Genomic DNA, 23,993 nt, shown 5'->3' on the forward strand with positions numbered 1-23,993 from the left:
TATGACATTGCATGAATGAAGACACATGTGGGCATTATCCCTAAAGACTCTTAGAAGGACTGCTGTAAATATTGCAGGAGTGTTTCCCCCCTTAACACACAGCCAAAGGATAACAGTTAAAGGTAGGAAAACACAGAAACTTTTCTCCATACAAGAAGTCTTCAGAATTACCGTAGCAGCCATTCTTTTCAACACAGCCTTAAGCCTTCTGAAATGTGACGACCAGGGAGGTGACACAAAGTTTGCCACCAGTGTTCAGTCAGAGCTGTAGTTTCATGCAAAGCACAGCAGAAGGATCTCATGATCATAGGCAAATGGGTAGCCAAAAGGGCAACTCTGATTTAATTCCCACAAACTCAAGCCAATGCGCTAGAAGAATAACCCTTCCTCTGTGTACCACTGAAGTGTCAGGAGTCTGAAGTCTTTTTTGAAGTATCATCTTAGAGGAAAGAAGGAGGGGAGGAAAAAAAAGCAGAAAATATCTCACAAGGAAACACAGTATTAAGAATCAATGAACTGCCACAAGCAAAGCAGAATCATGACAAGTCATTAAACCCAGGGCACACCCACTCTTTGAAAACTGTGAGCTGTTATGACATTAAAAGGGTAAAACAGAAAGAGTATAGAGAAGAGGAATTCCTAAAACAGAAACTAATAGTCCTGGATCATTTGGCACAGAAAAGAGACAGCTGAAGGAAAAAGAAGGCAGACATCGAGTCAGTTATAGAGGACATGGAAAGTGCCGAGAGAATAAGCATTCTCTCTCAACAGAAAAATTCAGACAATCTGAAAATGATAGGAAACTTGAAAATATCTCCCATGCAGAGACCAGATCTATGAATATGTTAAAATAAAAATAATAATAATTTAGGCAAGCACTGGGGAAAACTCATAAGGGAGAATAGCAATGATAGTAATAGATGTGCACTCTCCAGATAACCGCAGCACATCTCACCAGGAAGCAGAAGGGTCTAAAAGCAGAAAAAAACTCCTCGAAGGTTTTCTACTTAAGCAACTGCAATTCAAATCAACATTTTTCTTCTTTAATTGATATTCCTGGCTGAGAGCTGTGGGTGCTAGACATTGACCAAATGGGGACAGTGGTGAAGAAGATCTGGAGACGCAGCCACATCACCGTGCTGCCGAAGCACCACCTCAGCACTGCTACACTGCATCTGCCAGAAACACTGCACCAATCCAACAGATTTGCACCTTTAACAAATAGGCACAGACCTAAAAACTACAGTTGCTAGGCATCCGCCATGTAACATTTACTTTTAACAGCAAGTCCTGCAGGCTGCTGCAGCATGCGAAAGGAAGAATACATGTAGCCCACAAGTTGACAAGCACAGGCTGAAATGTTGGCTCTCTACAACACACAATGTGATCCACTTCACCAAAGTGCCTCTCCCACTACTTCACTGGGAGTTTACTACATCCATGACGCAATACATTTCAGCACTGAATAAAAAGGTGAAGTTTTCATAACTGGCATCTAGAAAGACCCTTTCTTTGCATTTCAGGCCAGACAAGAGTAAATTGAAATCTAAGGTTTTAAAGAACATAATTCCTGCATGATTAAGGAAATGTGATCAAGTCCTCCCAAAATTAAAACTTAAGGCTAACACCATACTGAAAACTGCTAAGAGACCACAGCTGAACAAAGCCTTGAACACCTCTTACCAGCTTTTTATTTTGAAAAAAAAAAGTAGAGCTACTTTCAAAACGTCATGAGAGTCACAACACCAGAAAGATTCTGGCCTTTTCATGTTCTCAAAATAGCAAGCTAGAAAGATGTCTACAAAAATAGAAATTTTAGGTGAATTTTGCTTTCATCTCGAGCATCAACTCAAGTTTATCCAATGCAGCATTTGCATAAGGCTCCATAAAGCATTCCCTCATATACAGCCCCACTCTGATGAAAATTGTCATCAGATGCAGCCAATCATTTGACAGCACTCCAGGACCACAGCATTTGGATGCTGGAGCATGCTTGTCCCTTCCCTGTCACCCCACACACACTGTGTACTGAGAAATGCAGATTCCTCTAACTTGCTTCACTGAAATCCAAGTGCTCTAATAGAAGGTGGCAGCCAGCAGCATCACCAAAAATAAAACCATCAGAGAGAAACTAGTGGAGTGCAAAGTAATGCTTTTTGTCAAGAGGTTAAGTGTGCAAGTTATTTTCACTGTACTTCTTGACACAGAAAAGCAACAACAGCAGCAGCAACAAATTTCAGGAAACATACTCCCCTTCTCCTCCATGCCCAGAAGGCAAACCAAGGGAAAAGCAAATGTCTTCAAACAGCCTCTCTGCTCCTTGAGTGCCCAAATTCACCCTTGCTACCCTTTTGTGTGGCAGAGTGAAGCTCACTCAGTGTGTCACGGAGAGCATCGCTCCTCACCTCCCGCTCCCTGCCTTCTAGGAATTTCCCAAGCCAGCACTGAAGGATTAGGAGCTGTAATGCTATTAAACACTGCAATATCAAAATGTGAACTAAAGCACATAAAGCCTGCCTTCAGAAGAGAAGCATTTTGGTGTAGTTTTTTTTTTTTTTCTTTTTTTTTTTTTTTTATTTAACCTCTGGAAAAGCATCTAACGAAAACAGTGAGGAAGCAGTGTCAAAGCTGGCAGCTCCGCAAGCAAAACAGCCGAGTTTACGTGCTCATTGCAGCCTGCCTGCTACTTCAGATTACTTATTGCAGAGCAACAAGTCATTCTCTCCCTAATTGGGTCCCAGTCTAAAATAGTCCTGTTATTTTTAGTACAGTACTTAAGTATCTGAACTGTGCCCTGTACTGCCAAAGCTGGCATGCATCCCTGGCCATACCAGAAATTCCAATGTTAAACAAGAACACACATGCCACATACCCAGGCCAACGTTTTTTCTTCTGCCTTGTGGTGGGCGACTTTAAAGACTTTAAACATTAACAGCCAGCCAAAAATGGCACAGGCTTATATGCTAATTCTGCATTTAAAGCCTCTCTCCCAGCTACTGTGCAACAAGAGAACCAACCCGGCAAGGAAAGACTGAGAGTTGCAATACCACTGAGTAGTTAGAGACAGTCACTTTGTCTTTAGAGCACACATGGAAGATAAGAATGGGATTATTTTATCTCCATTTTGCTTGGTTTGCATCCACACAAGTTCTGGGGTACTGAAGGAGAGGATAAATCTGAGATGCACTCTAACTCACCCCTCTTCTGTCCCCTTCCACACTGCACATACACTATGGATTAAATTTAAACTAGTCAAGAAACAAAAGGCCTGTGTTAAATATGTTTACACACACCACAGAAGGAGGATTATGTAAGCTCTGTCTCACAAACAATATGCTTCTTCTGTAGAAGAAATGAGATGATCCAAGCAAGACTTGTGCATGTTTCCAAGTCAGTCTTCCCACCTTCCATCACAGGGGTGACAAATGTCCTGCAGCATGCTAATTCTGGAGTGCAGGGAATGGAATAAAATCCAAAATATCCATAGGCTGCTCCAATAAAGCCTTACCTGTCACTGTGAGCTGAGTGTTCCTCACCTTGTGCTGCCACTGTAATCTCATTTTTGTTAAACCAGGAAGAAAAAGGTCCCAGAAGGAATTTACTCTGTCCTTTTACCAAGTATTTTGCAGCAAGGAAGTCAACTCTGTGAAACAGCTTTAAAGACAAAATCCTAACCTGAAAGACGGCTGCCAGCCAACAAAAATTTGTTAGTCTCTATTACCACTAGACCATCTGTTCTTGAAACTGTATGTTCCTTTTCAGAAGGGTTTTACTTTGTGAACAGCATCAGCATTGTTCACTCTCTCCACTCTGTCAACATCCCCTTATCCAACACACTTCTAGATCTGGTGGTGACACAAGACTAAGCCTCTACTTTATCATTTCATTATCTAGTAATTTTGGGTTCATCAGTGTATTTCAGTACTTTTTCTTTTCAATTATTCTAATCTCAGACAGTAGCAGAAGCAACATATGCAAAATCTTTCATAGCTTTTGAGTTACGGCTGAGCTGATCAGGGGCACCAAATAAATGTTGTTCTCAAACTCAAGTCTGACAAAAGAGCTGAGGCAAAAATTCAGCCTTTTGGCATTTGCCCTTTAACCCTATCAGTATATCGATTCTGGATGAAACAACTTGCTCTGTGTTTGAAGAGAGCCTCCTGCCACTGAGTGTTCATTCTCTCTCATCTTCAGGTTTTAGTTAATCCTCAGATCCAAGATATTTAAGCTTTGCTGTTGTCCATACATGACAAAAAGCAAGCAATAGTTTGTCTGTCTGTCTTGCTACATAAAGAGGTCAAGCAAAGGCCATTCATCTCCACTCCTCTAAACGAGCAATAGCGCGCAGACAATTATTGCAATGCTAAAATAAGTGAAAGTTAAACAAGAGACATCAAAAACTCATTCTGTAATTCCACAGCAATAAAATAGTGATTAAGGGACAGGTCAGTCAACTCATCACTTTCTCCAAAAAGCTACAAAGTAACAAGACCAAAACAAAACAAACAAAAAAAACCCAAACAAAACAAAACAAAAAAAAAAAGTAAAGAAAAAGAAAAAGAAAACAACAAAACCCCCAAACAGCAACAAAAAAACCCCAAACAAACCCAAACTACTGCTAGTGATGACAGGGGGAAAGAAGATTTAAAAAAAAAAAAGATCACCTTTTTCTCAAATTAACTGGTTTTCATGAAACTTAGTAATGAATTGAACAGTTTGGATTTTTTTTAAGCTTCAAATCATTAGCAGCTATTTTTGAAAGTCCATAGTGGATTGACAAGGTAGCACAGGCTGGATAATGGCAAACAGTGATTTCCTACAGAAGTGGGAGGGGAAAAGAGTGGAAAGAAAAACATTAAGAATGATACTTGTTGCTTGATTCTTACACTTGCCATTAAACACATCTGCTAGCACAAAGAAGAAAATATAAGATTGAACTCAACAAAAACTGGTAGTTCATGTATAAGCCAAGTCAAACCAACTCAACATCCTACTATGTCAGAATAATGTATTTTAGGAACACAGAAGCAGCAGACATTGAATCTAAATTCTGACATTAGCAAAACCACATCAAAAGATTCAAACTGCATTCTCACAAAAAGATAAGAAAACTTTGTCATACTGTTATCAATGCAAACAGTCATCTTATGGCAGATTTGAAAGTGACTGAACAACTGGACTGATTTATATTTGCTTGGAATGTAAAAAAAAATTGAAATACATAATAGCCTGACATACTGAATAACCTCTGCAGAGATTTGCCCTGGTCCCACACTATTCTAACACTAATGATCTAGATAATGAAGGAAAAAATGATACTTATTAAAACTGGGTAAACTGCTAACTTAAAGCTGTCAGCTTGCTGGAAGACTTAATTCAAAGCAAGTTTTAGAATCTGGAAAATTCTTTGTTGAGAAAGAGGCAAATACCATAGAGGAATGTATAGAGGAACATATGTGAGAATCATGAAGCAACAGTTCTGCTCTCCTTGTGGCTGATAAAGCTTCCAGCATGAAGCTGTACCCAATCTTCTGCAAATTTCAGAAAAGATCAACTGGAAAGAATCCAAGCAAAAGCAATAGGAACATCACAGAATTAGAAAAACATGACATCTGGGAGGAAAAAAGAAAAAACAGAATTAACTGGAGCTCAGCCAAAAGAAGCAAAAGTAAGGGTCATGATGAAATCTTTCAAATCTATGAAAGCCTGCTGCAAAGAAAGAGAGAATATCTTATCCATGCCCACAACTTTCAGAAGAAACAGAAAGGTTTAAAAAGCAAAGATTTAGGAAAACATTACTGCACTGGGTGGAGTGAGGGCATAGGGAAAAGATAAAAGAGAAGCACCAAGTCAAAATTGCTCAAGAAGAAAAAAACAGTGAGTCAATAACCAAGACTGTGAGGAATAAGCAGTTTCCCCCAACCACTGCCACCAAGCTGCCATCAGTAACACAGATACACACCAGCTTTTCATTGAGTAGTTTACCTGCATCAAGTCTCCTCTCCAGATCTAGCACTGTGCTACAAGAAAACTAAGCTTAACACATGCATTGTCTCCTCTCTTTCTTCAAAGCACAGTACCCAAAATGAGAATACCAACAAGCTGCATACCTACTGTAACCTTCAGGACTGAAGTGGCTCAGTCCTAAAGAAATAAGAAAAGCACCAGCCAACTCAAAACCTTAGATGTCTAAATACCTTTTCAAGAAGTCTAACACAGGCACTTACCTCTGTTGGTACACAGATCCAGCCACATCGTAACACCACAAACAAACCAGAACCTGCCCACAGAGAGACACATGGGCCATACCCTCAGCCCTATGAATTTTGCTATTCAGTATCATTCTGGAGCACAGACAGCAGAAGCACCACTTTGACTGTAATCTTTGATTGCAATGTGGATTTTTTAATTCTTAGCCTCAATCTATAAGCCATAGGTCGAAATCTCATGGTTCCACTGCCTGCCAGGTTTTTGAAAGATACAAGGAGTAGAAAAATTTCTTCCAGAAAAGGATGGAAGATAACCAGCACAACTAACTGGAGACAGTACTGCAAGGCGCAATCCTATCATTCTGAAGCTTGGCATTATAGTTAGTCAGTAGCAAGCATCTCTGGAAGCTAGCTGGGGTAGGCAGGGGTAAACAACAAAACCTCAATCTCCTCAATTTTTTTTAGCTCATGGACTGTGAGCACCAGTGTATTCCAAACTGCACTTGCATTTGTTCTCACTATGCAAAACCTCTGGTAATATCTACAGGAAATGAACTCTGATTAGACATAACTGCAAGCACTATCATCTCATTCAGACAATTTTCTCTCTTCAGCCCCCCTCCCCACACAGCAGCTTGACCTCCACTATTTGCATCAATAGAAGTAGCTGGGGATAGGCATTTCACAAATCTCACAAATCCAGGGTACAAGACTTATTTCAGCCTCTAACCATGCAACTGGAAGATATTTAAGCATGCCACAGAGGCTTAAGGGAGGCTTTGAAATTGCATTTGCTTTATATTGTGCATGTCAAAAAGACAGTCATTTGTTACCTTTTCTTAAGTATCCCCAAGTAAGATGTTGATGCAGAGATAAATATTCATAAAGCTACCTCATGCAGCTTTCCTCAAATCAGACTAGAGCCAAGTCCCTCTTAAGAAGTAGGAATTATATGTAAATATCACAGTAAAGGAAGGAGATGTAGATGTTAAGATGTAGGAGTTAAGATCAGGTGTCTGTGCAAGAGAGGGACCCACTGTGGATTTACAGGATTAGTAGCAGTGCCCATTCCTCTCTATCAGGACAGACCCTCTGCTCTCTACTTTGCAGATTTACAACTGCAGATACTGGGATCTTGGACCATGAGGCTGACAGTCCCCAAAGGCAAAGGACTCATCACTCCTAAATAGTAACAGGGCTGGAAAATAGAAGGAAAAATAAAATTGTTTTAAAAAATAAATACATAGGTGTAGACACTTGAAATCAAGAAAAGTAAGCACACATTGCCATTTCATGGAGTTCAACTGTGCCACTGTTTGCATTCAGCAGATGCATTTTTGCTCAGGTGCCTCGCCATGTAGCTATCCCTGGAATCCCCAACTGTCCAAATGGCCACCAGGCTACAGGACCTGGCACATAAACATCCATTCCAAAGTAACAATTGTGGTTTAGACCAGGGCCAAAGCCAGACCAAGTTTTAGACACAATTTAGCTACCTGTATCACAAGAGGGATGTTTACTATGCACTGTGGTATAAATACTCCTTCTCTCCCAATTTTTTCTACTTCCTTCCATCTTTGGTGAAGTCATCATTTCTGAGAGAATTTATCCTCCATAAACTGGGACGTGGGAGCAAACAGTGATAAAACCATCACACAGGCAAAACAGCCACCAAAAACTGCAGTCTTTTCTCATACAGACGCCTCACAGCAGCTCCAAGAAAATGTTAGCATTACTCCAAAGAGATAATCATATCAGTGATGATTTTCAGAGCCATGATTTAGCCATGCTGTGAGTTAAGACATTCCCCTACCCATCACATTATTTTCACCAGAGAAGGGTGGGGGTGCAGCCTACTTTGCCTTTTCTCTACATCACACTAGAAAGCTACATATGATGACAGAAATCAATTTGATTCCTTCTCACCTCACACTGCTGAGAAATGGGTGTGTTATGAGGATGGAAAAAAACTCCAAAAAATTAAGGGGATGAAAAATTTGGGCTGTATCAATAATGCCTTTCTTTGTGCCTTCTCTTTTAGGTTCTCAGCTTGGCCCCTTTAAAGCAGCTTTCCCTCTCCCCTCTCAATGCTACAAAACACATGAGCAGAGAGGTCACTTAGAAACTGCTAATCAAATGCTCAAAAATAGACTGAAATAGTTTCTAATATTTCTTTTTTCAATATGCATCACAATAAAAAAAATCCAACCAATTTTTAGTTGGCCTTCATTTGTACTCTTAGATAAATTTTACATCTTTTGCCTGTATTCAGTTTTTCCTCCCTAATAATGGGATGGGTCGATTCTTTCTTATAGGATGCAAAAGAGCAGGAGACTTTGTGGTGTTTCCCAGTGGAAGATGATATGAAAATTCAAAGCTTTATAAGTTAGGTCAGTTTTAGGATACAGCTACTTCAGATTGCTCTGCTTTGGTTTATACAAATCCCATTAGCTCTTCATTGACCAGGCAAACCTTTAGGAAGATTACTGCTATTCTACGAAATCATCTCCATTGATAAAGTAAAACACTTGTAATCCAGGCCGCACTTAAATCAACAAGGTTGTAAATACACTCTTCTTATAAAAGTGGCAGAAAGGCATTAAAATTCATTTCAACTACTTAGGCTATTTGGTTAATTTTAATTTTAAACTGCTAATGGACTTCAGAGAGAGCACTTCAGGTAAAAATCACTTTTAATAAAACCTTCCAGTCCCTTGGTTTTCTAGGGACCACATTTGACATGGCTAAGGTGTCAGGTATCCTGTACAGCACTACTTTTAAAAGGATCCCAAAAGACTCTAGGAAGACTTAACCTGAAGCTCCCTCCTCCAAGCCTCTCAGCTCCACAGCCCTGCAAAGCTCACACACTACCACTATGCCCAGCAGCCCCCCAGCCCCAACCAGAACTTCAACACAAACCAGCCCTGCATACACCACATTGCTGAAAGGCTTCATCCTAAGGTCCCAGGGATTCCAAAGAAGTGCTGCATGCAGCATGCATTGAACTGCAGAGGAGATACACCTCCCTCAGACACCATAAAAGGGCTGTATAATATAGTAATATATCCATTGTACATATATATTCCACTTTGGAAACCTCCAGGTTTTCAAGACACTAAGTCAGGATTTAAAGAGTTCTTGAGCTCCTCACACAAAGCACACACTTCCTTGCTTGGTTTCATGGAGTTACAGCTGCAGAATTAGAGGATATTGGCAGGAAAAGGTGACTAAAACCAGGTACTGGATGAGAGCATCATTACCCGCACAATGCAACAATTTATGGTTCTAACATAGGGTTAGGCAAAAATTCACTCTGACCACACCACTTGGTCTGTAGTCAAACATTGACTTTAGACGAGCCACAGTTGCACACAGGAAGAAAGCTTCAGTCCCCACACACTTTAGAAAAATAAATAAAACAATTAATTTTTAAAAGTACTTGTCATATGAATGCTTCTCTGGCTCTATGAATCTTCTCTGAACCACTGCCAAAGTCAGTACAAATATGACATGGCAGAAGGCAAGCACACATCTTAGTCAGATATCCCAAAAAGAGGAAGAAACTTGCTATTTGTACACAACCACATTAGTGTGCCCGTGAAATTACTGCTCATTCATTACTTTCTTCACCTCAACAGCCCCAAAACCGAACACAGCTATGCCAAGCAACTGAAGCATCGTAATAAGCATTTGTTATAAAACCTGAACTTCAGTCAACAGCTGATAGATTGCTCAAAGTAAAACACAGGGTACAGGGAGAACATTTAATATACATTTTGTCACTCTCCAAATGACCTTTCAAAAGACAGAAACTGTTTCTAGATGGAGGCAAGTCCCCGTAACAAAGGCTGAGAAATTATCTCTTCCTTAATCCATCCAAGAGTCCACATACAATGGAACTGGTATCCAGCCAGAAGGACCAAGCTAGTCAAAATGCAATCATTTTTGGGCTAAAATTATGGAAAAACCTACTCAGAAATGTTTCTGAAGAGAAACCCAAATCACTGCTGTGCAATCCTGAACCCAAGAACCTGAACTCCAAGTCTTCCCAAACTCTGTTTGGTAAAATGAAGAAAATCCATGAGAGGTCACCTTGCCCCCAAAATCATTCCACATTTACCACATACAAGAATAATAACTGAAGAAATTACTGAAGAATGCATTTTTGGTTTTCAGTCTGCAACTTTTTTGTTTGGTTGGGATCTTTTCAGGCCAAAGCAGACTAGCTTTAGCATGGCTGAGAAACTGCAGCTCTAAGGCAGCCCCTCAAGAGTCACAGGTGTTCAAGGGCAAGATCTGCCCCACAGCCATGAAGACCATTTCCCAGCAGATGCCAGAGCAGTCGCCTCAAATGCCTTTATTTGACTTTGGCTACAGAAACCCTTCCTGATCAGAGCAGAATGCCTGAACCAGGCTCACAGGCAGTTCTGAAATTCTGAGACTGGGAACAGAGGAGACATTCCAGGAAAAAAAAAAAACATTTCAGCTGGTAACTGGTCTGAAACAAATATGTTTTACCACTATGTTTCAGAGCAAGTCAACCAGATCTCTGGTGTTTGAACAGCTATCATGCTTATTATTTTTCGTAATATGAATAATGATGGATTTATTACCAGTTACTTCCTCAGTTGCTGTTTCATGACGATCAAATAATAAAATACAGCTACACATACCTTACATAATCTCCTGAAACTGTGAAGGTGCTATTTTTATCTTCTTTAAATGTACAAGAGCAAGAGTAACATTTTTGTTACGGCTGAGTTGCTCAATAAAAAACCCCACCTAGCACTGACATATTTTGTATTCATTTTAAGAAAAACAACCCAGCACCACAGGTCCATTTTATTAGAAAAAGAAGTAAAATTAAAAAGACATTAATAAACAAAACATCTATTTGATCCACAATCCAGGGCAGCAAAGAGATCAAACATAAGGCTAACCTCCACATATTGTAGAAAACTCCCTTCAACAGGTAAACCTTGCAAATACTGGCAAGCTCTGGAGACCCTCTACAAAGCCAGGTTTAGTCTTTAGCTTGTCTGCTTGTATAGTTCAATAAGATTTGTTGAAATTAAAAAAAAAAAAAAAAAAAAAAAAAGTTGTTGGGTTGCCAAGCTGGCCCAGCAGTTGCTGCCACTGAAAAGAGATGGGATCTCTTCTTCTCTTTCTCATTTCCTTTCCCTGGAAGAGCACCTTACCTCAGCTGCCCTGCCATGCACTTCCAAGAACTGATCCCATCCTTTAACCTAGAAGAAAACCAATCCCAGAAAAAACAAGTACACAGGATAGCTCTCTTATCCAGTTAGAGAGTCAGTCATGCACACATATAGTGAACCACCAAGCTGGCCCATGGGAAGACACCCAAACACTCCAGCAAAACACTGTCAGCTTTTGGTAGCAGCCAGCTCTTAGCATGGCCCACATCCTTTGTGAAATGAAAATGTGCCTCTCTTCCTGGGGAAAATTTTTTTTACCTCTTCAAATTGTGGAGCTTTCACACACACAAAAAATTAGTATTTAAATACTCAGAGGTAAAAGTGACCTGCTTCTCTGACAGCTGCACATGTGCTGTCTTCCTGAACTCTACAAACCACTGTCAAATTGGCCTGAAAGGCAACTTCACATTACCTACAGATATGTCAGCTCAGCTCACACGAATTTTAAATGAGACCCCTGGGGAATAAATCTTGCTAAGGAAGAGCTGGACTGTTGGACATGAAGGACCCAAGAAGTTCTCAGAGATGAATACAAGCAAAACAAAGTCAGGCTGTCACAGCACAGGATTCTTTCACTGAATTTTTTAAAATCAACCATTTTCCAAATGTCTGTGAGTTCTGCTCCTGGGAAGAGAAGTGGAATAACTTCCAAGTAAATGAAAATCAATTATACATTTACCAAAACTACCTAAGTCTTAGACTAGCAAAACATCTTACAATCTTACTGAAGGCTGTATCAATCCTGTTTTTCAAAGGACAATGTTGGATAATTTTCTTCCTCTACTCAACCAGGCATTACAAGTGCTACCACACACCTAAACTGCATCAGCTGCCAACAGCCTTTGTGCTGCTTCTCTGACTTCCCATGTGTTAAGAGAGTAATCCACTTTTGCTAGCAACAAACTCCACAGAGATTTTCTCTGACCTTTATTAGCATCAGCTCTAGAACAAAAAAATGCATGCCAAACGTGAAATAAGTCTGAGTACACATTAGAGATGTCAGCAGCTCGAACAGCATTTGCTCTCCACACCTACAGCTCATCTCATAGTCTCACTGCTCAGGTCTCTTGAAGCCTTTTGGAAAATAAACACAATGCCTCTTCAAAAACTTTTCAACTCCTAAATGTGATGACTACATGTAATGTTATAACAGCCTACCCGTAAAGTATATCAAAAGAATCAGTTCGTGAAAATCACACATGGACTGTGACATTCCAGTCTACTCATTTCTAGAGCATCATAAAGGGCTATTTCAATTGCTTTCCCCTCACAGGGCTGTCCTGGTTTCAGCTGGGGTAGAATTATTTTCTTTCTAGAAGCTGGTACAGAGCTGTGTTTCAGATTTAGGATGAGAATAATACTGGTAACACACTGATGTTATAGTCATTGTTGAGTAGTGCTCACACCAAGTCAACAGCTCTTCCATTTTCTCACCCCACCAGTGAGAAGGCTCGGGGTGAGAAATAGGCTGGGAAGGGATACAGCTGGGACAGTGGACCCCAACTGGCCAAAGGAATATTTCATACTATGTGGCATCATGCTGAACAAAAAAACTGGGGAGAAGCAGTGGCCTGCTGCTTGGAGACTGGATGGGCATCACTCAGCAGGTGGTGAGCAATTACACTAATCATCACTTGTTTGTATACTCTTTTTCAGTTACTATTTTACCTTCCTTTTCAGCTCTCCTACACTGTCTTTATCTCAGCCCAGGAGTTTTGCCCTCTTTTCAATTCTCTTCTCCATCTCACTGATGTGGGGGTCAAGTGAGTGAACTGCCTGACAGGTTAAACCACTAGGGTCGTCATTATAATAATTTAAAAACCAAAGCCAGGTGCCCAACAGCCAGAGAGGGGAAAAAGGCAAACCAAAAAAAAAAAAAAAAAAAACCAAAAACCAAATCAACTGACAGACCAGGGGGAAAAAACCTCCATCACCAAACCCACCCACTTTTGGACTCAACTTTTTGACTTCAGTTCAGAATTCCTGGAATGACAAAAAAATACAACACATAACAGAACAAAAGATAACACTGTTACAACTGGTGAGCGTTTTCATAAAGTATTAAAAATGCATGCCTTGTGCATCTAGATGATGGTAAATCTGCCTTTAACATAAGATGCAGAGGCAAGAAGTACTCTATACTCACAACCATACTGCACAGATATGCTTCTCTTGGAAACTGTCTACCACATCTCTTGCTGTGACCATGTACAGTAACTGGAACATCAGAGATGGACAGGATAAACAAATGCAACCTGACCCACCAAGAACACATCTGCCAGCACTTGAGCCATTGCTCTGCACAATATCAAGGCCTGACATAATCCCCTGACATCTTGGGTGATGTCAGCACAAGCAGCTATTAGAATGAAGAACGATCCCCCACAAGACATTAATTCAGAAATAATCAATGGTCTTGCAATACATATTTCTCCCTTAACATTCTCCTAAATGGACTTTAATACATTTGAGCCAGAAGGGAAAGCAGGCCTTTTAAGAAAGCTTGTGATATTTTTGTCTTGTGCCAAAGCCTTCTGAATTTTTAGCTTTTCCAACTCCTTGAAGTTTAATTCCACACTTGTGCTTTGATATAATAAAAGCTCCTCATTCCTTTCCAAGGATGCTCAGAGCTTTAACAGTACACTAAGCAAGACCAACCTACAGATTTTACCTTCCCCCAGTCCTTCTCACCCCCTCTCTCAATTCCCATTTAAGGAGAGAGAACATTCTCCTATCTGAATCCATACCTAGTAGTTTGTCAGACACAAATATCATGGAAAAGAAGGAAAAAAGACAGCAAGGAGTGGGGGGGGGGGGGGGGAAGGAAATCACCTCCCCATTTTTATTTCAGCTTTGAAAACTTCTGTTCCAATCCTTTCTAATACACAACTATCTTGTCCTACAATCTTCCAATAAAGTCAGTATCTGGGAAAAATTTTCTAGCATTTTTTTCTCTACTAAAGGATTCAAATCCTTGCTGCCAGCTAGTTTTGACATCTACAAATATATGAAACATGCACAGACACAGAGACCAGTTGCAACTCCCTGACCAAAAAGATGTTTAAGTGTCAAATCAGAATCACAGAACTGCAGATCATTCACTAAGAGCAACATCAGCAGTGAAAGAGATCTAATGAATTCCCTTCCTCACCGTTTCAAAACTACTACCTGAAGATAACCTAAAACTAAAGTTAAGCAAAGTAAAAAAGTACCTTCTGAAAACTCACAGCAAAGTTATGCTGTAACTACGTACATGCTACAATAGCTACAATGCTACAAACCAACAACATGAGTTTGAACAGAGCTGCAGCCACTAGATCAAGTCATCAAAAGGGAGAATTTATATGCTGGGCACTGAAAGAAGTCTCTAAGTGTTCATCAAGTGCTAATCTCCACCATGAAAAGACTCTACAGACGTACAGATTCTCCCTGCTTATTGATTTTCTCACCAGGGATGCATAAGGGAAGAATGATACTGGTCTCATGCAGTATTATCCACCCTTACTTAGCTGCCTTCAGCAACCACAGGCTCAGCTTGGATGCACTCAGTTTCTCAGATTTCTCTGCTGACATAAATCCTGCAATAAGAGCGTGAAGGGAGTGGAAGGACCATGCTCTGATGTTTACTGTGTGAACAAATCCAGAAATCCCCACTGCTGCTCAGCAGGAGAGCTTCTTCCCACTGGGCTATAGGTTTATTCCAACAGGATGGTATGGTATTTCCTCTATGGTTTGTCTGCCAGGAAAGCCATTTCCTATTTTTGTCCCGTTATGAGCCAGTATAAGCTGGCATTGATGGAGGCTGGGAAGAATGAGAGGTTGGTTTGCTAGTGGTTTAACCAAACATGTGTTTACAATTACCCCATTCATCCCTGTCTGTGCAAAACAGTCTTTTTTGGAACATCCCCATGTTCCTTGGATTTGGCCTCCAAAAATGCTGAAACAGACTTGCTGAGAAATACATTGAATATTACAGCTAGAGCAACAAAACTGTTGAATGGTTAATATTGCAACCATTAACACAATTGCTGGGCATTAAGATCAACACAGCTGCCCAACTTCTTGTCTTCAGCTGTTGGCCTAAAGACCACAGCTCAACAGCAGGAGGGTAAGATAATGGGAAAAGCTTCTGCAGTCTTCCCCTGGAGTCCAGCAAAAGAATACAACAGAAACCGGGCACTGTGTTTCTTTCTCAGATATTCTACAGCATCTGCTCACAAGAAGAGAGTGCAGAGATAGCCTCAATGTTCCCAGGAAGTTTATCTAGGGCACTTATCACCTGTGCATTCAAGGACTATCACCTCTGTCCCAAAGCTCTTTTCAGAAATACACAGCACAATATAATCAAGACTTTCAATCACCCTCACCTTCTCCCCAGTTCTCACTTTAGGGAAGAATTAACAGACTCTCTTCCATCATCATGTGGTAAAGGGGGAATTTTTCACTGCTGATCGTTTCTCCAAGAAGAGGTCAAACCATTTTAACAAATATGCCTTATCCCATCATACCCGAAACAGCATAATCTCAAAGACAGCAGTCTTGAAAGCTGCAGAGTTCCAAAAGAGACACATTTCACCTCTCTCAGAATCAATGAGGTAGACTTTCATGCCATGTGCCTAGATTATTCCAGATCTAGTCTGGCAATCTAGAAGCTTGATATAACCTGTGATTTTACTTCATATCATATGTCAGAGAACTACACATTCTCCTCTACCATTTTACTCACTCTGAAGTTATCATTTGATACCCAGGAATATAATGATTTACCAAAGGTTTCTGAAAAAATTCAGGAAGAAGTAGGTCCCTCATACTAATTTACAGCAGTAGTTACATGTTGTATTATCCATGATATGGGAGAAGGTGTTCTACTCTGCTAAAAAGATCATCCACTTTAAAATAACTGACCTTCATGACAGCTTTTACTGTAACCATTCAGAAGTAGTAATCTGCATTCCCCATGGGTTAACTAATTGGGATGCAATTAGCAGGTTTCATTAAAAGCTCTTTTGACTTGCAAATGAGCATTAGTGCTGGGCTTTGAAGAACCCATCCTTATTCATCCTGACTATATTTTTGTTCAATCCACACCTGAGTCTCTGGCCAGTGCCACTACATGTTGCTTACCTTTAAAAACACAAGTGGCAGTCATAAAGCTGCTGCCACCTTCCAAGGAAAAGTGACTCACTCAATGCTCATAATTTCGTATTTTTGTGAGTGACTCCTCACTATTAAACAGAATTCCCTGTTTTTTTCTCTTACAGAGAACAGGAAAGACAGAACTGTTCATGAGGACACTACTCTAAAGCAGAGGATGAACTTCCAATGCCTTCAGACCCGAGAGCCATGTCCATGTGCTCTGAATTAACTGATCCATCTATGACTTATGAAAGATCCTAGGAAGGAAGTTCCCAGTCAATGGATGCACATTAGTGTGAATGTGAACATCTCTTTAATAAAGAATTTCAGGATACCTTGGCACTGATACTCAGTGCTTCTATGGACATCTGAAGTCCAAAAGCTGCTAGAAACCATGACCACCATTATCAGATGAAGGACCTGTATGAAAAACGTAGTGTCTGTCTGTCTACACATGTACCTGCTGACAAGATGGCATTCAGGGGAATAAAGCATATAAGAAAAAGGAATGTTGAATATATCCAGCCAGATCTTATAAAGTCAGGCTATTCTAGTTGTTCCATCACTGAAGATGTTAAGAGACCATTTGTAGACAGGATGCCTCATACTGATCAACAGTTTTCTTTAATGATGCTCTCACAGTAGAATCTGGCTTTCTAGGACAGTACTCTCCACATTCCCGTTGTGACAGAGGAGCCATACTGAGCTAAAGGGAGAACTGCTATCCAATTCAACAGATGGCATGAGAACAGCAAAGACCTGGCACAAGACTAGTTCAGAAGTTCAACATGTATAAAGAAAGAAGTCAGTGAGGTGGCATCTGTTTACTTCATAATATTATGCTTCAAACAACCACTGTTTGGGAGGAAAAGTAATGAGAATCAAGACTACTTTGCCACATCCAAGTTTAGATTGCAACATGCTCTCCTGACCAGCAGGCAGTGTAAAGATAGCAAACCTGTAAATAAAGCCAAGGCTAATAAAGGGATTCCTTGGCAACCTCATTACTTATAATTCCTAAAAAAGATTGTGGGGTTTCAACTTTTTGGTACAGGATCTCCATTCCTAGATTTCCCTGGGTGAAGAGTTGCAACTGGTATATTTTGGACATGGCCAGGAGCAGGTCCAGTTTCCAAGAAAAACAATCCTAACTTCTTAGCCTGCTTTCCTACAGAAGGAGGCTTATGCAATCACACTGTAGCCAAGCCAGTTGGCAAGCTGCATGCAAGCCTGACAGAGGCAGAGGTCTCAGGAGTTATCTTCCTTGTTTATGAAAACACTGGGCCAGGTGGGCACACTTAAACACTGCACTGTGAATTGCCATCGAGACTCTCATAGCTGAGGTAAATCCAAAGAAAAGCAGGCTTCCTTAGTCTTAGTTTGAACAGAAATGTTAGCACAAAGTAAAAAAAAGCTTTTCCCCTGACCCCATTAATAAAGTTCACTCAGAGATTTAGAATAAAAAAGCCAGCAGAAAATAGTAAGGGGTTTCACCACAGTGTTTGCTGCAACCAGTGAAATTTTTAACTGAGCAAATACTTAAATGCATCCTAAAATGCATACCACTGGACATCAAAAGGCACCCCTCCACCTATTTTCCCACCCCACATTTCAATGCTCTGAAGAAGCACCTGAGTGTATTTCACACACAAACACATACACACACTTCCTAAGACAGAGCTGAGCTGGTCTAAGCAGAAATTATACCTAGAAATCTGGCCTCATTTAGCACCATCACCTCCATAACCACGTGCAGAGAGGCACAGCAGAAGTGAGCAACAGTAGGGTCCCACCCAGAATGACACCAGCCAGGAGCCCCTCAGTTTGCCTGCTGCCACTGCTGTGAGCACCCACGGAAGCTGATGGTGCCTCATAGGCTAGAGGGACATCTGCTTGTTTGGGGCTGTCAGAAAATAAATTCCCAGCGCAACACTCTGGTGCTGCTGGCAGAAGCAGTGCATGACCCAGCTATGCCTCTCCTCTGCCAGCTGGGAACTCCCTGCCTTGGAAGGATACCTCTGCCAGAAAGATCCAGATACTTTTTACCCATTACATCCCAAGCACTGGTGAGAATGTGACCAAAGATTTCTAAAAAAACTTTCATAATAATTCTTGCTAGAGTCATTTAAGCACTCGCAAGACAGAGGGCTGCAAACACTTGTTTTATTCACAGAGTGCACACTATACACTTCAGCAGAACTGAGATGCAGAAATCCATTTTGCATTTAGGCAGAGCTTTTGGACTATGCATTAAAAAAAACAGGAACACGCTACTGAAATCCAGGTGTGGCTGTATGTGAGGATAAAAGCCAGCTCACACAGTGCTAAGAGAAGGGATAGTTTGATTAACAAAACCAAGGAAAACCATGGAAGTACCACAAGATCTTTAATATGTAGCCAGGGCAAACAAGACCTACTTTAAGAACAAATAACGTCCAAGTGAAGAAAATAAATCAGACCAGAACATGGTATAATGATCACCAGAGGCAAGCGTCACGGTCTGCTGCTCTGTCGGTTTACTGTTTGCAGGAAAGCTACCAAACAGTACTCTTCAGGCTCTGCTGTTTGCTCGACACTGTGCTGAATTTTAAAGAGTCCAGGAGTAGCGAAAGAAAACCCAGGCAGCTCTGATATTAACGTATACCTGTACAAAGATAGCCAGAGGAATACAGCTCTCGAACAGCTCTCCTCCTTATGCTGCTCTGAGAGGTTAAGCCCTAGAGGAAGACTAATAGCATGGGAAGAGCATCCTGCTTAACTCCCACACCCTGCTTCAGCCCCAAAAGCATCATGAAACACAGCCAGAGCTCTCATCTAAAGTTTCAAGCATATTTCCCCTTTTCCAAGCAGATTTTCTAATCTCCATGTGTTTGTGGTGCTTTTTTTTTTTTAACCTGTCCTCGTAACGCACACGTTTTAATCCTAGGATTAGCTTTGTTGCCCTTCTCTGTACCTTTCTAGAGCTGTAAGTACAACTACTAGCCTCAGAACGCAAGAATAGATGGAGCTGGAGTGTTAATGCATCCCACAACATCTCTGTTAAAACACACATGCACCTTTAAGAGGCAAAACAATTTCAGCTGCCCCTTAGAAGCATAACTGAAGGTGGCAGATGCCCACATCCCTTCTATTCTGCCCCCTCCTGCTTTGCCCCAACCCCAAATTCATTCTGTCTTGGTGAAGAGAAAAGCAAACCACATTATTTGAGTCTGTTTTAGACGACCTGATCAATGCTGCTTTGACATACCAGCAACACATGTTCCCATTTCAACAAATGGGAGCATTTCAGGCAGACCACCACTTCAGATGGAGTGGGGCTCCTGGCTGCTGAATCAGCACTTTCCATCCTGCTGGCAATACAGAGTTATGCGACGCTTCAAAGGAAAGCGGGGAAAAGGGGGAAAGGGGTGGGAGGGGGCGCTGGCACTTGAGCAACAGAAGCGGGCAAGAGGATTGTGCAGGAGTTCATCTGCCAAACCAATTAACTGCAAACTGTTCTTATAAAGATGCCACAGTTTCAGCCCCGGCTTGCAGCGCCGCGGTTATACAAGAAGAGCCACGGGTACCCGCCTCTCCCCGGCGGGGAGCTGGGGCAGGAGAAGCTCCGCGCTTCCCGCAGGGAGGGTCTCCCGGGCTAACGAGGGGCTGTCGGCACGGCCGGGAGCTCGGCAGGGCCGCTCTCCGGCGGGCACACGGCCGCCTGCCGCCGCACATCCCCGCCGCGGAGGAGCAGGAAGGCGGCAGCACCCCGGGGTGGCATTTCTGCGAACTGCCCATCCGCCAGCCCTCCCGCAAACCCCAAACGGAGCAGGGGGAAAACCGGGGAGTTTCAGCGGCACCACCAGCAGTTGGCGGGGCAGGTCTTCGCTCTCCTCCAGCGCGGGGCGACGGGAAAGCCCGGCTCCCGGCACCGCCGGGGCGAGGCGCAAAGCAGCGAGCGAACAAAACGCGGCAAGGAAGCCCCGAGACGGGAAAAAGGGCCGATCCTCCGAACCCCGAGGCCGCCGGCGAACCCCGGCCGGCCCCGGGGGCTCCGCGCCGGGCGGTGGGCGCTCCCCGCGGGAACTGGGAGGGGGGGGCTCGCCGGCGGCCCCAGGAAAAGGAAGTTTGCTCTCCTCCTCCTCCTCCCACCGGCCTCCGCTACCAAGAAGCCGGCGAGCCCTCACCCACCCCGGCCCGGCCTCACCCCGCTGCGGCTCCCCAGGGGCGGCGGCCGCCGCCCCCCTGCGCGCCCCCGCCGCCCCCCGGCCCCTTACCTGCTGGGCGGGCAGGCGGCCGGCACCGTGCCCGCCGGGCGCCGCGCACCCGCCAAGTTCGGGGCGGGCGCAGGGGGTCGGGGGAAGGGTCGTGCGCGGCGGGGACGGGAGCGCGGGCGGGGAGGGGGATCCTCGGGGCGGAGGGGTGGAGTGGGGCGCGGGCGGGGGAGAGCGATCTCTCGGAGCCACGCGCCTTAAAACCAACAATAACAAAAGAAAAAATTAAAACAGAAAAAATATTTAAAACCATACAATTAAAAAAAAAAAAAGCAATTAAGTAAAAAAAAAAAAAAAAGAAAGAAAAAAAAAAAAGCAAAACACACCCAACGCGAACGGGGACGTTCGCGCCTCCGCAAGGCGTCCCCAGGCTGCGGGAGGGGTCTGCGGAGAAAACTTCTGCCTGCCTGTCCGCGCCGCCGGCTCCGGTGCTAACGGCGCCCGCCGCCGCCGCGTTCTCCCCTCGCGCCCAGCTGACTCCCGGCGGGCCCCGCCCCGCTCCCGCCCCGCTCCCGCCCCCGCCGCACGCAGCCGCAGCCCCGGCCCGCGCCCCGCCGAGGGCAGGGGGCGGCCGGGAGCCCCGGCGGCCGCGGGCTGTGTGGCGGCGGCGCCCCTGCCCGCCCTCCCCCGTCCCGGGGCGAGCGGCGCTGGAGGCGACACGTCGTGGAGCTGTGGCGGGTGTCCTGCCCTCTAACAAAAGCTCACCCGCAGGTAGCACCGGCGCGTGCTTTTCTTGGGAAAGGCTGTTTTTTCTTTAAAATAAAACCAACAGAGCATCTGCACACGCGAGGCATTTGTGCTTGGACTTTTTCTTTAAACTCGTCGGTCCTGTTCTCACCTTTTTCCCCGCAAAACTGCGCAGGGCAAGTCCCCCAGATCCCCTTCCTTCGCTCCCGACAGCACGGAGCAGGCTCCCGGTGTGTGCCGACAGTACGGTGGGCTCTTCAGAGCTCCTCCGTACTCCAAAGCACCCTGCCCTCCCGGGATCCGCAGGCTGCCACTAGCACTCCTACAGACTGCTGCTGCGAACTTCTGTGCGCTGGGACCTTCGCTATTGCACCACGGTAGCTCCGAGCCATCCGATTTGCAAGTAGCTTGCAAATAACTCGGACTGTGGAAAAGCTCTTTTAAGGGAAGCAAAACTGCACGCTTCCCTAAGAGCTACTGGTTTAAAACGCATTGACTTCCAATAAGAGCCGTCACACTCTGTGAGGAGAGGAATATTTACTTCACTAGACGCAAAAACACCTCTCATAAGAAAGTGGTCAACTCTATAAAAGGCAATTGAGTCCAAGGAGAAGAGGGAGAAATCTCTGGGCTTTTCTTCCTAGACAGATGCATGTACACTAATGGGAGTATTGTGGCTGAGCGCCCGAGCTGAATATATTTTGAAATGTAACATGATACCTTCTTTGCTCTTGCTTTCTCTTCCTCCGTGGCTCTTCTTTACTGTATATAAAGGAATGCTTTTCTTATCAGCCCACACTCCGGTCCCCGTTGTTTCCAACCATGCTCTGCTCTCGCTCTGTTCTCACCACTCGCTCTCCCTGTTCAGGTCCTCGAATAATCTCTCCAGTCTCCTTCAATGTGTCACCTCAGCCTCTTGGACACACGTGCCACTCTGCTGCCTGCTCGCTGCTCACCGTGCTCACCAGCCGCCTAGCCTCTCCTCGGCACCGCGCTCCCCTCGGCCATCTCCACTTGATGCAGCGCTGAGCGTTGCTCTTCAGTCTGTCAGCATCACTGCTGCCCGTCCTGTCCTGTCCTGCCCCAGTCCATGGGGCCGTCACTTCCCAGCCTCGTTCAGCGCTCCCTTCCCACCGCCAAGCTGCTTTGTCCCGCCTTCCTGTGAGCCAGCATTCACCCTGATCTTGCGTTTTGTGGGTCCAGCCTCAGAGTGTTGGTGCCTCACCAAAGCAGAAGCTGTCTCCTGTCCAGGTTACTATTTAGTGAAAAGGTGAATGCAGGTGGTATCAGATTCTGCCTGAGATTTCTCCAGAGGCAAGAAGGCACCTACTCACAGTAGGCTGGCATCACAGCCCCACATGCCTACATAAGAAACTTTCAGTACAGATAGATCCAGCCTAGATAGGAAGGGAACGCCAAAGATCAACTGGCCCAGCTTTTTATGGGAAAGGGATGAGATTATCACCCTGTCCAATTGCATCTTGAAAGCCTCAAACTGTGGGGACTCCACCCCACCCCTGGAGATGATTTCCCTGTGGGTGATTGTTCTAACTCTAAATTTTTTTTTTCAGTGAATCAAAATCAATGTGAAACCTCTCCTCGTGAAATTTGTACTGTTGCCGCTTGTCTGCTCCCTGTGCCTCCTTGTGAAGGAAAATCTCCATCTTTTTTGCAGCCATGCATGTACCTGTATGATTTGACCAGGTTTTGTGCAATAGGTGTCCAGTTCGTGCTGCTTTCGCAGAACCCGCTGCTGTGGGCATGGTCAAGGGCTTCAACACATGCCTCTTCCACACGCTGTTTAATGCTATTTGCCCCCTGGCACATTCCTTAGCTGCGCAATGCAACAGTTATACTTTGTCATCTGTAGTATTTCCACCCTAGAATATCAATTTACAGCCCTGCGTTACAGCGTGTCCTCAAAAAGTGAGAAGTGAAGGGAGAGAAATTATATAACTGGTCTGGTGCTGCAGAGCCAGCCAGCCACCAGCAGGATTGCATTGCAGGGATTCCCATCTTCTAAAACATCCTCTTCTTCCCCGAAAGTCCTGCTGCCTCAATCACTAAGGCAGTTTGCACTCTCCATCTTGAAACCAGACCACCTTTATGACCGTGATGCTCTGCATCTGACACTGAAGGGAAACTGGAGGGATAAAGCTCAGGTATTTTTGAAGCATCACGCAGGCAACTACCTGGCTGCCTTCCAGTATGCTCTTCCTTTGAGTGTGCTCACTGTTTCTCATATATAAGACTGCTGATCCATCAGTTAATCATATTAAGTACCTAAAATTAACTTTTAAATTATTAATGCATGAGAACATATCCGTTTGTCATGTACATTATTTTAAAGGATTACAGTGTGTACACTGAGTGTCATTAACGTTATATTTTGAAGACAGTAAATTGACTTGTATAGAAGTCAGAAGAGTTGATGGACTTCTCTAAAGATGTCTTTGACAATGATAAAATGTTCAATTGAGTTATTATTAAGC

The 23,993-nt window shown here is 43.5% G+C and overlaps 1 protein-coding gene across 4 annotated transcripts in view; it reads right to left on the bottom strand.

Annotated features, from left to right (window-relative positions):
* Nucleotides 1-21,309, bottom strand: part of GRB10 (growth factor receptor bound protein 10) — a 144,191-nt gene extending 122,882 nt beyond the window's left edge. For 2 of the 4 annotated variants that reach the window (XM_021546879.4, XM_085571760.1), the window contains exon 1: nt 21,141-21,309. The gene's annotated coding sequence lies outside the window, so the exon portion shown is untranslated. Of the gene's footprint in view, nt 1-20,817; nt 20,954-21,140 lie in introns of those variants that run through there. The other 2 variants (XM_021546880.4, XM_085571762.1) reach the window with 1 other exon arrangement.
* Nucleotides 21,310-23,993: the final 2,684 nt, after the last annotated feature.

The sequence above is a fragment of the Lonchura striata genome, chromosome 2 (genome assembly GCF_050655825.1).
Source record: "Lonchura striata isolate lonStrDom1 chromosome 2, ASM5065582v1, whole genome shotgun sequence".
NCBI classification, from domain to species: domain Eukaryota; kingdom Metazoa; phylum Chordata; class Aves; order Passeriformes; family Estrildidae; genus Lonchura; species Lonchura striata.